The sequence below is a fragment of the Prosopis cineraria genome, unplaced genomic scaffold (genome assembly GCF_029017545.1).
Source record: "Prosopis cineraria cultivar Desert tree isolate PC_DT_omini unplaced genomic scaffold, ASM2901754v1 PC377, whole genome shotgun sequence".
Taxonomy (NCBI): Eukaryota; Viridiplantae; Streptophyta; class Magnoliopsida; order Fabales; family Fabaceae; genus Prosopis; species Prosopis cineraria.
The window spans coordinates 46,857-52,696 of NW_026555704.1; the positions used below are offsets into that span (position 1 = coordinate 46,857).

A 5,840-nucleotide genomic window follows, 5' to 3' on the forward strand; every position below is an offset into this window, starting at 1 on the left:
AAAAAGCCTCATAAGGGTTTGACTAGCTGGTTGCATAGGTATGTTATGGGAAAATCTAGTTTGGGAGAACTTGTTTGAGTTTTGTTTTTGTATGGCCCTATTTTTAATAAAAAAAAAACTTAAACTTAAACTTAAATATATTTAATAATTAAATTAAGTTAGATTTGAAATAGGTGGGAATATAAGCCCCTATTCTCACACTTAGCGACAAGCATGTCACTCTTTTCTTCTTGTCTTTACTTGTACCACGCCTATATCAACATTAACCTTGTGAAATTTTTTTCTTCCTTTTCTCGTGAATATATTTGATGTTTTATTTTTCAAAAAAATGATATAAAATATTATAAATTATAAATTATAAACTTTGAAAACCCTCCATCTTCCTGTCGCCGACGTCCGGGTGTGGGCGCCGCGCGTTGATGCTGGTGGCTTCCATCCTTGGTTCTTCTCCTTCCGCCACCGGTGCGCGCTCGCGCAAGTTTCCATTTGCTGCTGCTGCTGCTGCTGCGGGTCGACCTGTGGGGGGTTAGAATCGGCGAACTCTTCTGTTCCCCTTCCTTTGTTCTGCCTCTCTGTCTATAATGCTTCTTTCTCCTTTCCTTTGTTGCGTTGGTATATGTGTGTTCGAATTCTTCTTCTTCCTCCTTTCTCTGCTGTGATCAAGTATTGTGAAGTGGGTGGTTTAAATTTTGTTCTTCCCCTCTGTTTTAGTTACTGTGTGAGTGGGGCACAGAGGACGGAGTTTTAAGCAAGCTGAATTTGAAGTTTACCGAGCTCTTTTGATAGGTAATTTCACTTTAATGGTTTTGATTGTGGTAGAAGGTGGGCGATGCAATTTGGGTTCTGTTTTCTTTGAGCTTAAATTGAATTTGGGAAGCATGATAAATTTAGAAGGTAGCACTAGCAATGGAGTTCTAAAACACTTTTGTTTTCCCTCAAAAAACAAGGCTTCAGCAATGGCTAGTTCTCCATTCGTTACTCTACAGATAATATACAATTTTACTGTTTAAAAATACTGATTACTGAGCGTTCAAGAGCACTAACTTCCATATTGAACTCCAGAGCTCGACTGGGGAAAGGTCCTCCTCACAAGATGTCTAGAGTAGAGGAAGACGAAGACGCGGAGAAGCGTCATCAATTGAAGCTTGAAGAAGCCCTAGAAATCAAATCGCTCAGGCGTATAATCAGTGCTTACCTCAAGTACGATTCACTACATCCATTTGTCAGTAAAATTTTCTTGCAGGTTATTCATTGTTATTTTGTCAGGAAGATAACATTTCTACCGGTTTAATTAGCAATAATCTGGGTAATTTTGGGATGTCATTTAAGTTGAACTGATTTGTGCTAACAATGATTTCCTTAGTGACTAGGGTTAGGTTGGCAAGTGGCACTTTAGGGTCATCAGTACTTTGAAATGACTAGTGAGGCCTTTCTCATCGAATGAGAGTGGACTACGGTTGGTTTGACTCTAATGAAGTCTTCTGTGAATGATGATATTAGCATTGAATAGGAACTAGATATTATTTGATTTCTTCAAATTTGTAGAAGGTGAAGGAGGCCTGGAAATTGTACAAGTTTGAGATTGTTTTTGACTTTTTTTAGTACTTTAAACTAATATTTCTTGTTTTGCCACCAAGAGAAAAGATAAAATATAGTCTGAAAGATATACTTTTCTTGTTAAAAGTTGAAGCAATTTTTGACCTCTTAAGAGAGAAGCATGGAACTGATATGATGTTATAATACTAAGTAAAAGTAAGTTAAGGTTTAGTTAGTGTAATTAGGGGAGACTATAAAAGTCAGCTTCGTTGTTCTCTCTGGTTTTTCTGTCACCTTCTATCTCATTTTCTTCTTTGTTGCTGGTTTCTATTTCTTTCCCGTCGCTGGTTTATCCTTCTTCATCGCTGGACTGTTTTTTCCTTGGTGTTGGGTTCTGTTCATTTAGCCTATAGGACGCAAGGGTTGAGATGGATGATCAAGTTTTGTGTATTTTGGGACTTGGACTGGGTGCTTGTCTTACTTCAGATTTCTTCACAAGTTGGGATTTCCAATGGGCAAGGACTTATGGTCATGCGTTGCCAAGAAACAGAAGAAATAATGATTGTTGCACATGTGGGCACTTTGCCAGGGAGTGTGTTACAGTCTTTATGTTTATGTGTATGAAAAAGTCAAGGGCACAGATGTCTATCTTAAGGTGGGACCCTCAAGAATGGTACCGCCTACTTAAAGTAGGACAGAGAAGAAGAAAAAACGACGAAATGTGGTAGCATGGGCTATGTACATGTTGCATTGAATGGTTCAAGTCAAAAGACTTGGACAGTAATCCTTTCACGTTCAAGAGGTTTTTTCCAGACTTTAAAGCATAAGTTCTTCTGTCTGGTTTTCAAGTTTGTACCTTAGGATTTTTCTGTTCTTGACCTTTGAGGGCAGGTTCTCTTGGGAGGGGGTATTGATATGATATTATAATAAATAAAAGTTAGTTACGGGTTAATTAGTGTAATTAGGAGAGACTATAAATAGATGGGTTGGGGACTAATTTCAATAGGCTTTGGTTAATGGAAATGTGATCCCTATTTGTCTCTCATCCCTTTCTCTGTATCTTTCTGCTTCTCTTCTCTATATTTCTCTCTTTCCCTCTTTCTCTCCTATCAGAATTACAGAGATACATCAGGAGCTTTATTTGTAAAGACATAAATATAGCCTCATTTGTATTATATTCCAATGATGTGTTTTCTTTTTCTGAAATGAAGTGTGCTATTAAATATTAATTGACGTGACTTGCATTATATTTTGCTTCATTTTGCTGCAATACTGCCTTCTCTAGTATAATTTAGCATTGATCAATTTCAGAAAAAAAGATGAGATTCTTTTATCTGGCATTATTTTTGGTGGCAAGGACAAGATGTTCTTGATATAGAGAAGGGTTTCAATACTTGAGGAAATATTGGTGAAGTGCTAGTAGCTAGAAATTAATTAGGTGAGAGAGAACAAAAAGGAGTCCTGTTAGTTAAGAGTAACTAGCCTGTTTGTAATGCACTCATACTACTATTAACAGGGACCCATGTGCATGGTCTGGTTCTGTTGACTGTTGAATGATTTGAGTATGATACAGAAGCTTACCTTTTATTGATACAAGCTGACAGTCATATCAGTTTTCTTTACGGAAGTGATTTTTTTCTTTTTTGTTTTTCCCTTTTCATTTTATGTACTTCATTGGAGTGACTCCCATATGTCATAAATTTACAAATAAATATACTTGTATAAAGCTGGCCGAATTGTACTTGCTTCTTAAGGCATGTCTGTCTTTTTTTTTTTTTTTAAATTATGATCTTTTATCTTAGGCATTTTTTTCATGATGAAAATGCAAGCTAATATAACTTGAAATTTGGGTATTATTTTTTTTTTCACATCTATAAAATCTGATACTGCTCTTTATTTTTTATTATCTTTTGATGTCGCACTGCTTTAAACCTTGGAAGTTGCAATTGGATTACCATTCATTGACTTTGATGCAGCTATCCTGATGCTTCTGAAGAGGATGTCAGAAGATATGAAAGATCTTTCAGGAAACTTCCACCTGCACACAAGGTATTTCTTGTAGTACAATAGTAAGATTATAGCGAAAGAGGGTGAGTGTGAAGAAGAAAGACCGAAAGGGTGAGGTACAGAAGAACTAAAGTGGGAGAAGGAATTGTTGATAATCTGAATACTTTATTATCAAATCAATCTGAGTTTACCCTAGTTGTCTAGTGCAACTAATGGCTTTACATTTGGTTGATCAGATAACTGCTAATATAAATAAAAGATAATATCTACTCCTAATTCCTACCAAAGATAAGATAAGATGGGAATAATATTAAGCCTATATATTTATCAATATTAATATAAATTATTATTTTCTAGTCTTATCCTGATAAATATTATTTTTATCCTTATCTTTACCCAGTTTACAAATACTATATCTTTCTTAGTCTTTTCCATTCCATTCTCCATTCTTCTTGCTTGGTTGTTGAAAACTTGACCTCAAGTTTTAAAGTGTGGAATCAATAAGAAGAAAATCCATCTTGGGGCATTAGCTAGGACCAATAACATTACTTTAAATATGGTAACTAAAGTAGCTTTCGGGCACTCTTAAAGTCTACTCCCTCCGTTAAAAAATATAGGGCATTTTTTGAGGGAGTTGAATGTTAAAAAATATAAGGCATTTTTAGTGTTTCAAGGTATAATCATTTTGCTTTTTCCAAAAGTGCCCATGATAAATAAATTACTTTATATTTATTTTAAAGTGAGACACCTATTAAATGAGGGTAAATATGGAAAGATGATGTTAGTTTGAAGATAAATAATTACTTTATTGCAGGCGAGATTCGGTTAAAAATGTGTTATTTTTTAAATAGAGGGAATATAAGTTTAGTTGGTTGAAATAATATGGTTGTGAAATCTGCATCATAAGTTATACCTTTAATCATTGTCTCAAATAATTATGGGCTTGGCAGCCTAAATTACATCTAATTTCTCTTTGAAATCTACAATGTTGCTATCATCATGTTTGATGGGCAATTGAAGGGTTCCACGATGATAACATCAGGTTTCTTCAGAGATGGTTTCTTTTATTGCGGACATTTTTCTTCTGCCTTTGGCCCTTCCAAGTTTTTTTTTTTGGGTGTGATTTGTATGCTTAATCAAGAGCACAACATACCCTTCCAAAACAATGGTCAAGCTGGTCAAGGAAATCTCTGTGCAATGCTTTGAGTGTAACTTTTATGAACCCCATGCACTAGTAGTTTCACTGCTGTATGATGGCACATGTGATGCGTGTGCTGCAGCTTTGGGGACAGGCTATATTTGGTGGTGTATCTGATCGTGTGGTAACATGCTGGTTGGAGGTGTGACATCCAAATTGACAATGGTAATTATAAATGTCCAATGAGTTTTTGCGCAGAGGTGGCAAAGGGAGTGGTTGGAGTGTATTCTCACGCTGTTATTACTTGTTGTAGAACAGTAGCAAGATTATAGAGAGAAGGGAAAAAGAAGACGGAGTTACAGAAGAAATAAAGGGAAGAAAAAACTGTAGCAAATCTAAAGGGTTATTATAAAGCCAAAGGCTAAATGAGCCGAGTATGACAATATCCTTCTTATTCTCTTTCCATTCTCCATTAGTCTTCTCTTATGATGATGAGGCTGTTTTTGCCATCAATTTTGGACGTCTTTTTTTTTTTTTTTTTTTTTAATAGAGAATGGCAGTGAGAGCTTGTAGAGGAGAAAAAGCAATGTGGGCCAAACACAACTGAAGGTTTATCTATTCACAACTTGTGCTCAGCCTTCATAGCCATTCTCCCTTTTTTTTTTCAGTAACTTCTACCAGATTGTGCTCCCAATGCATCCTATCAGATTTCTTTTTTGATTTTTTTTGAATTGCCTTGTTTTTACGTAGTTGTGATTCAATATGTGTTTTTTGGTTTATTCTAATGTTCCTCTTTGTACTTTACTTTCTTCTTGTGTTTTTAGGCTTTATTATCTCATTATCCTCAGAAGATTCAAAGGTTGCGCCGGTAAAAATTACTTTACCTTCTCTTTTCTTTTATCTTTTTAAATTTGTCATATTATTCTTTGAAAGAATTTTGGAGTTGTTTTAGAGTAGATGCCAACTGCCTTGGGTCCAATGACACTTTTTCCACACACAGCGACAAGAGAAATAAGAGGTTCTAAACTTGTTGCTGAAGATGGAATTTCTGATAAGTTGAATAGCCTGAATGAAGATTGTCTTGTGTATAGTTAATATGATGAGGATACAGAAATTAATGATTACCTTTCAATTTGGGCATGGTTTTGTTTTATCTGCC

At 35.4% G+C, this 5,840-nt stretch overlaps 1 long non-coding RNA gene across 2 annotated transcripts; it reads left to right on the forward strand.

The window, feature by feature from the left end:
- Positions 1–365: 365 nt before the first annotated feature.
- Positions 366–5,551, forward strand: LOC129296659 (uncharacterized). 2 transcript variants are annotated; one of them, XR_008589855.1, is made up of 5 exons: positions 366–618; positions 712–786; positions 1,063–1,200; positions 3,513–3,585; positions 5,506–5,551. It is a non-coding gene; the product is annotated as an uncharacterized LOC129296659 (long non-coding RNA). The 2 variants fall into 2 exon arrangements; XR_008589856.1 differs by having other exon boundaries at positions 366–612.
- The last annotated feature ends 289 nt before the right edge of the window (positions 5,552–5,840 follow it).